The sequence below is a fragment of the Physeter macrocephalus genome, chromosome 20, assembly GCF_002837175.3.
Source record: "Physeter macrocephalus isolate SW-GA chromosome 20, ASM283717v5, whole genome shotgun sequence".
NCBI classification, from domain to species: domain Eukaryota; kingdom Metazoa; phylum Chordata; class Mammalia; order Artiodactyla; family Physeteridae; genus Physeter; species Physeter macrocephalus.
Genome location: NC_041233.1, coordinates 25,297,323 through 25,307,871, shown reverse-complemented (window position 1 = coordinate 25,307,871; position 10,549 = coordinate 25,297,323). Strand labels below are relative to the sequence as shown.

The following is a 10,549-nucleotide window of genomic DNA, read 5'->3' as shown; positions in this document are numbered from 1 at the left end:
ATGTGGGATCTTTCTGGACCGAGGCACGAACCCGTGTCCCCTGCATCGGCAGGCATACTCTCAACCACTGCGCCACCAGGGAAGCCCGAGTGTAACTCTTTGATGGATATAAAACCCTACACATTTAAGGTCTGTATTTGAGGCCCTTCATAAACGTGAGGCCCTAGCTAAATGGCCACTGGTCCACTGTCCCCTCTCCACCCCCACCATCCATGGACCAGGCCACAGTGAAATATGACACTAAGTGCAGAGTGGATAAGAGGAAGATGGAGAAGGTTCAAGAGTTACTGGTCCCCCTCTTCCAACTCCCAACCTGTCACCCTCAGTGGAGAAATGCTCTCCGCTGGCTGGAGGAACATAGCTGGATGGCGAGGGGAAAGCTTCCCTGTACCTGGCTGTTCTCTGTACAAGCCTCCATCCCAAAGTCTCCACTCTGGTTCATTATTTCCTCCTTAGGCCCCAGACCCTTTTCCTGTGTTTGTGTTGTTTTTGTCAAAGCAGGAAGTCTTCCTGGAAATATTCCAGAAATCCAGCATCCTCCTCCTAACCCAGGGGACACTGGCCTCATGTGCGCCCCACAACCGCACCTCAACTCTGGCCTAGAACAATGATGCCAGAACAACAGGAAGCCGTCTTCCCAGGGACCCAGCATCTTGCCCTCAGGGTGAACATCAGCACTGGGCCTGCCTCTCTCCCTCAGCAACACTCAGAACAACTCCTTGCAGTAGAAAACAATAATCAGGGAGGGAAAAAAGTGAAGTTTTTTAAAGCAATTTGAAAAATGTGGAAGAGTGCTAGGAGGAAAACACTAGCCCATGTTTCCACAGTGCTGCTCTTCCGCATGCCCCTTTTTTCCACCCAGGACCTGAAGGCTGAGCACCGTGACTACCCAACCAGATCTGCTGTGTCTGGTGGGTGCTCAGTCTTTCAACCTCCACCTCCTTGTTCAGCTATTAGAATCCACATCTCATCTAGTTGTCACCAGAGATGATGAGGCTAATGTGAGTGCCTGGCGAGGCCACAGTGTGTTCCCTCCCCTGGCAAAGTTGCTTTGCAGACCAATATCTCAGGTGTCAAGAGTCTGGGGATGCTATTCCTACTGGATGCTCCTGGAAAAGGGGGGTTCTGTGGCCAAAATATATTTGGTGGGGCTTCATACCCAGGTTCACAATCCTTTATTCACAATGTTGAAGTCCAAAAAGTCCTGAAAACCAAACGTTTTTTCATAACTCAGGGACAGAACCTGACCTAAATTGACCTGTAAGTTTTCAGATTCTTTATTTAACCTACTTAGTGTGACTATCCAGAAGTTTTTCTGCAGAAATATGTGATTACAGGGCCTGTCCCACTCTGCTGGGGATGCTATGGGATAAATAGCATATTCACCACATTAGCTTATTGAAATCTGAAAAATTCTGAATTCCAAATACATCTCATCCCAAGGGTTTGGGGTAATGGATTGTGAACTGTATAAATGCCCTTATTGGACCTTTATTCTGAACATAGTATGTCAAGGGCTCTGAGAAGCCTTGTTGTAGACAAGAAACTAAGTCCACAGAGCATTCCCCAAACTTATTTGGCTACAGAAATCTTTGTTCCACTTAGTATCTACTAACACCTCCCAGAATTTCCATGTGGACACTTTGGGAAACACAGGATGTTTAGAAGAATTTAACTGTCTAAGAATGGACTCTCAGATGTAGGAAAAGGTGGATCTTCCTGAGCACTCTTAGATCCTAGGCCCTAGGGACAACTTTTCCTCACTCTCAGGGCTAAGACAGTGGGCAAGATGAAAAGCTATAATAGGGAAGACAGAGGCAAGACTTTGATGACTCATGTAGGCCTGGAACAGGGACAAGGTCTGCTGGAAAGCCCAATTAGGACAGAAACATCTGTTGAGAGTCAAACCTTAGAGCCAGACAAGAACCAGGAGGGAAACAGTTAAGAGTTCAGGTAAAGATTGGAAACTGAGGGATATGCCGGATCTAAAACAGGGGTCCCCAACCACCTGTCCTTGGCCGGTTAGGAACCAAACCCGGCCGCACAGCAGGAGGTGAGTGGAGGGAGAGCGAGCCAGCGAAGTTCATCTGCCGCTCCCCATCACTCTCCATCGCTAGCATTACCGCCTGAACCGTCGCTTGCATTACTGCCAGAACCATACCCCCACCCCTGGTCCGTGGAAAAATTTTCTTCCATGAAACCGGCCCCTGGTGCCATAAAGGCTGGAGACTGCTGATCTAAAGCACTCAGGAGTACAAGTACCCAACACGAAACATCCTTGAAACTAAGGCAGTGTTTTGCCTCATCGTCTGAGTTTTTACATGCTTCCTATAAAGACCCACTTTATAGGAGTCTGGAGTTTACAGGTAGAAAGACAAGGGAGGGCTCCTGGCCTGTGTGTTAAATCAGTGAGTAGGCAGGTAACCCACCTAATATCCTCTCTTGACCCAGGTGGAAGGGATACTTGTGAGAATAGCATATTCAGGCAATAAGGTTTGCAATATTCTTCTTGTGTCTCTGGTCTCTTGGCTGCTGCTTGTTATCATTTGTTGAAATTATGCATTGACCAAAAATGTTGGGCTCTAATACCATGTGTCAGCAGGATCAGAGCTGGGAGCCCTGGCCTATCAGAATATGGTTGTGAGGAGGCGGTCATCTTGGCTAGTATCCCTTAACAGTCCTGGGTCTATCAGGTGACAGGAAACTCTTCAGAGTTAGCTCTGGATAACTCTAGGATAATTCATCATTGGTTTTCTCTGAACTCTTAAAACTGGTGCTTGGGAGCAGCAGGAGCATACTGGGAAAAGGATGTGTCCGGTCCATCCAGGGCTTTGTTGCCACTGACCCCTGTCTCCTGCTGCTGTCAGTACAGTATACACAAGTCCTTAAAACCAAAGTTTTTTCTAAAACTCTCACGGTCACCCTCTGGCTACCTCCCTATGTCTGCCCTTTACAATTCATTCTCTGTCTCAGGATTTCTCAACCTTGGCACTATTGACATTTGGGACCAGATAATTCTTCGCTGTGTGTGACTGTCTTTTGTAGGTTGTTAGTTACCCACTAGATGCCAGGAGCATCCCCCTAGCTGTAACAGCCAAAAATGTTTCCAGACACTGCCAGATGTCTCCTGAGGGGCAAAATCACTCCCTGTTGAGAACCACTGCTCTACTTGAATGAGGAAGTAACATTGCAGACTGAGTGAGTGCCTCGGAGAGACCCCAGCTTTGCCCTGGGCCAGCTGTGTGCTGAGACATCTATAGTATTTCCTGTGTGACCCTGTAATGTTTCCCACTGAATTTAACCTCTCTAAGCCTCAGTTTCCTCACTCATAAAATAGAGAAAAAATAATAGTAAATATCTCAGGCTTTCTGGGAGGATTAAATGAAGAAACTTATGTAAAAAGATCTTGGCATAAAAGAGCATTCCAATACCTGTGGGTTATTATTAACCCCTGTCCCTAGGTGCTCCACACCTGCCTTCAAAGTGACCACTAACTGATCTTAAACTTGTTTATAAAACACTTCATGATCTGACCTTACCTCTTTTTTTTAATAGATTTCTGTCTTTAAATTTATTGATTGATTGATTGATTTTTGGCTGTGTTGGGTCTTCGTTTCTGTGTGAGGGCTTTCTCAAGTTGTGGTAACCAGGGGCCACTCATCATCGCGGTGTGTGGGCCTCTCACTATCGCGGCCTCTCTTGTTGCGGAGCACAGGCTCCAGACGCGCAGGCTCAGTAGTTGTGGCTCACGGGCCTAGTTGCTACGTGGCATATGGGATCCTCCCAGACCAGGGCTCGAACCCGTGTCCCCTGCATTGTGGCACACGGGCCTAGTTGCTACGTGGCATATGGGATCCTCCCAGACCAGGGCTCGAACCCGTGTCCCCTGCATTAGCAGGCAGATTCTCAACCACTGCACCACCAGGGAAGCCCTGACCTTACCTCTTTAACTTCATTTCTCCAACACTCCCTCCAAACTCAACACTCCAGAGCTATCGAGTGCTTGCAATTCCAGGGAAGCAATTGAGATTTTTTTATGGCCCCTGCAGTCTTTGTACTTGTTGTGATGTTCCATATGCCTGGTTCTCTCTTCTCCCCTGGTTAACTCCTATGTACCCTTCGAGTCTCAGCATGGACAGCACCAGGTCCAGGAAGGCTTCCTCTCCCCGAGTCTGGCCAGAGGAGCCTTCTTTGAACCTTCCCCATCATCACGCTTCTGACATTGCGTGGTCATTGCCTGGTTCTCTGTCTCAATCACTCTCCCGACGGGGATCTCTGTGAAGCAAGGGATGCTGCATTGCTCTCTGCAGAGTCTCCAGTACCTAGTACAGTGCCTGATGTCCAACAGGATGCCATAGTGCTTGTCCAGTCAATGACTAACACTGTGAATTACTTTAGCACTAATATGGAAAAGGATTCTCTTTTTCTCTTCTTTCTCGGGTAACCATGTATTATTCTTTCTGTTTGAATAGGGAGTACTTGCAAATGGAACAAAATTTTAAAGTTATCAAAGAAGAGTAAGAGAGAAAAGTAAGGCTCCCTTTCCTGTCCTCCAACCACCCACTTTCCCTTCCTAGAGACAACTACAGTACCATGCAACCTTCCAGAGATGTCCAACTATGCATTTTAAACAGAGCCTTTGTAATTTAGCACTGTCTGGACTCCAGCCTGGGCAATAGGCAAGAGTCCTCCTGATTCCCCAAATCCCACTTTCCATATTCAAGAAAATTGTCTCATTGGGTGCAGGAAACAAACTTTAGACTCTGCTCTAAGGCAGCAAGGTAGAAGGTGGGAAAATCTGGTAGATCCCAGCATGCCCACCACCCTCAAATCTCCTAAACTGTACACACACACACAGACACACACACACACACACACAGACACACACACACACACACACACACACACACACAGTAAAAGCAGAAGTGTGGGGATGCTCTAGGGGACCTTCCCTGGTGCGGTCACCTACAAAGCCGCACCCTTTCCCTCAGTATCTTGAGAAATCTGAGTGAGGGGGAGGGCCAGGCCCAGCTTCAGGCTTCCTCCTCTCTCCCCAGTAAGAGGAAGCAAAGTTCAATGCTTAGTCACTTCCCATTGGGTTGGGCTTTACCTGGGGGTCTGAGTCACACACAGGTGCCAGGGAGGGAAAGATGCTGCCCAACATGACACAACTGCCCGCCCAGGAAGGAGATTAGCCATTGAGGGTTGCAGGGACCACTACAAGTCTGATTGTGGATGCTAAGAACCCCTGCTCTATGAGGGACTTTGGAGTCCCAGGCCAGGGGCAAGGACTTAGGATAGAGAATCAAGAATCTGGGGCTCCTTTGCCTGTCTATGTTACAGGTACTTGGTGGGCCCTCAGTAAATGTTATTTCCCTTCTCCTCTCTCTGAGTAGAGGAGAAAGTCCAGGGCCTGAGGAACACCAATAAACATGTCACTGACCAAACATCTCAGCCACGCCAGGGGCTTCCTGGAGCCAGCCAGACATGACCAACCCAACCCTGGGAGAAGCTGGACTGCAGACTGGGGAACTTCACCTCTGCTTGACTGTAACTGTCCTTGAAGCAACTGTTTCCACTCCCATTAAGCTGTGCTAACTATAGTAGGCAAATAGTGGCCTCCCAAAGATGTCAACATCCTAATCCCTGGGACTTATGAATATGTTACCTTATATGGCAAAGGAGACTTTGAAGATATGATTAAGTTAAGGATCTTGAGATGGGGAGATTGTCCTGAATTATCCAGGTGGACCCAATATAATCACAAGGGTCCTTTAGACGGAAACAGAAGGACCAGAGTGAGAGGAAGGGATGTAATGAAGGAAGCAGAGGTCAGTGTGTTATGGGACCATGAGCCAAGGAATGTGGGCAGCCTTTAGAAACTGGAAAAGGCAAGGAAATAGATTCCACCTAGACCCTCCAGTCCTGCTGATTCATTTTGGACTTTTGACCTCTAGAACTGTAAGATAATACATTTGTATTATTCTAAGCTACTATATTTGTGGTCCTTTGTTATAGCAGAAATTGGAAACTAATGTAGATTTTGGTACCAGGAGTAGGGCACTGATGTAACAAATACCCTAAAAACTAAGTGGCTTTGGAATTGGGCAGTAGGCAGTGAATGGAAGAATTTTTAGGAGCATGATAGAAAAAGCCTAGGTTGTCTTAAACAGCCTGTTAGTAGAACTATGGATGTTAAAAACTCTACTGGTGAGGGATAAGAAGAAAGTGAAGAGCACAGTAGAGAAAACATATTGTTTTAGATAATATCTAAATCATAAACAGAATATTTGTAAAAATATGGACATTGAAGGTACAGCTGGTGAGGGCCTGGAAGTGAGGAATATTTTATTGGAAACTGAAGAGGGGGGTGTCTTTGTTATATAGTAGCAGAAACTTAGCTGAATTGTATCCTATAGTTTTATGGAAAGCAGAACTTGTGAGGAATGAACTTGGGTATTTAGCTTAGGAGATTTCCAAGCAAAGTGTTGAAGGTGCAATCTGATTTATGTTTGATCTGTATAGTAAAATGTGAGAGGAAAGAAGTAAATTGTGGGAAGAACTCTGAATATAAAGGAACCAGGACTTAGTGGTCTGGGAAATTCTCACCCTATCCAGATTTGAAAAGATGTTATAATTAGCAGATTCACTCTCAGGAAACAATACTCTAGAGAGAAAGTCAAAGTTGTGGCTGGACGACCTTCTGCTAATACAAAAAGTCAGAGCATTTATTACTACAAAATGCTCTTACAATGGATTGGGCATGTTACTCATGGATCCCCACAACCATCTCAGCAGAATCCAGAGATAGAGATGGGATCATCCAAGAAAAATCTGTGGAGAAGACTTTTATCTAATGGAGTGAATGCCTATGACATACGTGGGAGACCCACAAGGTTCTTAAGAATTTTATATCAGTAGAAATACTGCCAATTTGGACTGAAAGTAACAGAGAAAACAAAATGCAAGAAGATTATCAGACTCTCAACATTCCACAGGCAGGAAACAGGGTGATAAAAGTTCTTGCTGCAAACATAAGTTACCCTTCAAGTAAAAGGAAGAATGACTCTGAGAGAGGAGGGGCAACCCCAGAGGACAGAGCCGTGAGCCACAGAGGATTACTCTCAGTCCTTGAAACCTAAAGGAGTTTGCCCAGCAGTATTTTGACATTTCTTGGGACCAGTGACTTCTTTTTTCCTTCCATTTTCTCCCTTTTTGAATGAGAATGTCTATAACTATTATCCTATGCCTATTCCTAGAAGCAGATAACTTGTTTCTTGAGTTTCACAGGTTCACAGATGGAGAGAACATGGGTCTTAGGATGGATTATATCCAGTGCCTCACTCATACCTTTAAGAATATTTTGGGGCTTCCCTGGTGGCGCAGTGGTAGAGAGTCCGCCTGCCGATGCAGGGGACACGGGTTCGTGCCCCGGTCTGGGATGATCCCACATGTCGTGGAGTGGCTGGGCCCGTGCACCATGGCCGCTGAGCCTGCACGTCTGGAGCCTGTGCTCTGCAACGGGAGAGGCCACAACAGTGAGAGGCCCACGTGCCGCAAAAAAAAAAAAAAAAAAAAAAAAAAAGAATATTTAGATGATGAAAGTTGGGGCTTTTGAGGTGATGAGATTTTAGGCTTTGAGTTCATGCTCTAATGGGTCAAGATTTGGGCGGATATTGGAATGGGGGTGAGTGTATTTTGTATATGTGATGATTGTGAATCTTTGGGGGCCAGAGAGTGGACTGTTGTAGGCCAAATAATGACCCTCAAGAATATCCACATCCTAATCCCTGGAATCTATGACTATGTTAGCTTACATGAAAAAAGGGACTTTGCAGATGTGATTAAGTTAAGGATCTTGAGATGGGGAGATTATTCTAGATTATCTGGGTAGGACCGACATAATCACAATGTATAAGGGGATCTTTATAAGAGGGAAACAGGAGAGTCAGAGTGAGAGAGGGAGATGTGATGCCAGAAGCAAAGGTCAGAGTGATGTGGAGTCATGAGCTAAGGAATGTGGGTAGCCTCTAGAAGCTAGAAAAGGCAAGGAAATGGATTCTGCTCCTCTAGAATCTGCAGAAGGAATTCAGCCCTGCTGACCCATTTTGGATTTCTGACCTCCAGAATTGTAAAATAATGCCTTTATGTTATTTTAAGTCACTAAATTTGTGGTAATGTGTTACAGCAGCAGTAGAAAACTAATACACTAACCCTTTTCCTACACCAAGCTCCACACCACTCAAGCCAACCTACTCCCCCTCCCACCTGAGGCCCTTGCCACCTTTCTATCTCCTCCCTATTTCCAACTTGACATTTCTAACCTCCCCCACAGGATTCCACCAATTGTTTCCTTGGCACTCCTTCGCTTTCTCTTGTTTCCTGACTTCCCAGATCTGCATCATCCTTTAACCTGATGGTTCTTAACCCTAACGATACATTAAAATCACTTGGGTGGGGGTGGGAGGGACGACTTGTATAAAATATTGAAACCCCATCCCAGACCAATTAAACCAGACTCTCTGGAGGTTGGGTTCAGATATCAGGTCATTGTTAAAGCTCCCCAGGTGATTCTAACATGCATCCATCATTGAGAATGCCTGCCGACCTGTTGCTCCGGGGTTATCAAACTTCACATGCATAAGAATCACCTGGAGAACTCTGAATGTGGCTGCCAGGTCCTCAGGTCCAGAGATTTGGGGTCAATACATCTGATACTCAGATTCTGCTTTTCTAGCAAGCTCCCCAGAAGTTCAGATGCAGGTGGCATTTGGAACTTTGAGAGGCATTTCCACAGCCTTCTCTCTGCTCCCTCCCCAGGAGACTCAGCTAACTGATAAAATGAATTCCTTAGATCAGTGATTCTCAATCTTTGATGAATACCAGAATCACCTAGGGAGCTTGCTAAAAATACAGTTGCCCAGATACCAATCCAGTTTTGTTTAACCACGTTATGGTTAACAAGCTCCCCAGGTGGTTCGTGTGCATACTGAAGTCTGAGAATCAATGCCTTAGATGGGTGGTTCTCAAACTTGAGTATGTAACAGAATCACCTGGAGGTCTTGTTAAAACAGATTGCTGGGCCCCACCTCTAGAGTTGCTGATTCAGTAGGTTTGAGTGGGAGCTGATAATTTTGCACCTCTAACATGTGCTAGGTGATCTGAAGTTGCTGATTTAAGGGCCACACTTGGAGAGCCACTGCTTTAGATGGATGTTCTAAGCAAAGTGTTTATACCACCCCGTGCCTCTGTCCCCCCCTTCCTCCTCATTCTCTCAGCCATGAAGTAGTCCAGCTAAGGAGAGAGAAAGGGCCGTGGTAAGTGTCTGAGGGAGTCTTGATGTGATGGGGCTACAAGAAGGGGCTGTCAGAGCAGGACTTCTGGTAAGCTCACCATTGGAGCATCTGGCAGAATTCTAATAGCTCTCCAAGTCCAGGGATGGTGGCCGAATTCCAGTGGAGAATAAAAGTGATCTGATGGACAGCTGTTAACTCCACATATATGTCCAGCTCCCCTGGGGCTCAAAAGCTTAGAGTTCCCCAGGCAGAGCCTCTCTGCCTGTGATGGAAAGAGGTATACAGGTGTAGTGAGGAGTAAGAGAAAATCTGAGGTAGGGGCTGACCCATGTCACCAGGCTAATCAGGGGGAAAGCCCAACTGGAGCTAGAGTCCTGTTCACCCATGGCACTGACGCCAGCTCTGGAAAGACAGAGCTAAAGAGACTGCAGAGCGAGGATGAGAAGAGCCAGGTGAGAAAGGAAAGTCATTCCCTTCCCTTTATATTCAGAGGGAGTGAGAAAGTAAAGGCAATTGGCAGACCACAGAAAAGAGGGATGGAGGGATTGGGTTGAAAACACCATCAGCCAGAGTTCTTACAAAATCGACTTCACCTTCACACCCTGCATGCAGAGCTTGGTTATGTGCCAAGTGCATATGATCTTCCCGAACACCAGAAGTCATGTCTCAGTTCTAGGAAGCCATAAGGCAAACAGCTAGATACAGCATCTGCTAATCCCCTTATACATACCACAGACCCATCCACCAGTTCACTGAGGTTTTGGAGAAGTTCCTTCAGTCAGAACCACAGTCACAGGGCTGAACAGACCTGGGATGTTTAGGAAACAAGCGTCAACCCCCACAGGTTTGGATGACATCACCACTTGGTGATTATGGTGATGAGGATTTTTCCAATTGAGTGGACAGAGTCACATAGGCCATCAGCAGGTCTAGCTTGCCCTGTAGATACTGATCCTCAAAATTGCACCAGTAGTAACCGAACTAGAGTTCGGTCAACTACCTACTAGGTATGGCTTTAGGGAAATCACTTACAGTGAAACCTCAGTTTCTCACCTGTAAAATTATGCAGTATCTTGCTTATCCAAAGGCAGGAGGCTAAACCAAATGATAGGTCCTTCTCCTCCTTTCACCCCATCCAGACTCTAAGTCTATCCTATCCCCACCAAATCTCCCATATCTGTACCCTCCCCTCCCACATCACTGCCACTGCCCTGGTTCAGACACTCTTCAGCTCCTACCTGGCTAATTGTACT

The 10,549-nt window shown here is 46.2% G+C and overlaps 1 protein-coding gene across 1 annotated transcript in view; it reads right to left on the bottom strand.

Annotated features, from left to right (window-relative positions):
- Positions 1 to 10,549, bottom strand: part of PLAU (plasminogen activator, urokinase) — a 39,097-nt gene that overhangs the window by 14,997 nt on the left and 13,551 nt on the right. The gene's annotated exons all lie outside the window — the stretch shown is intronic.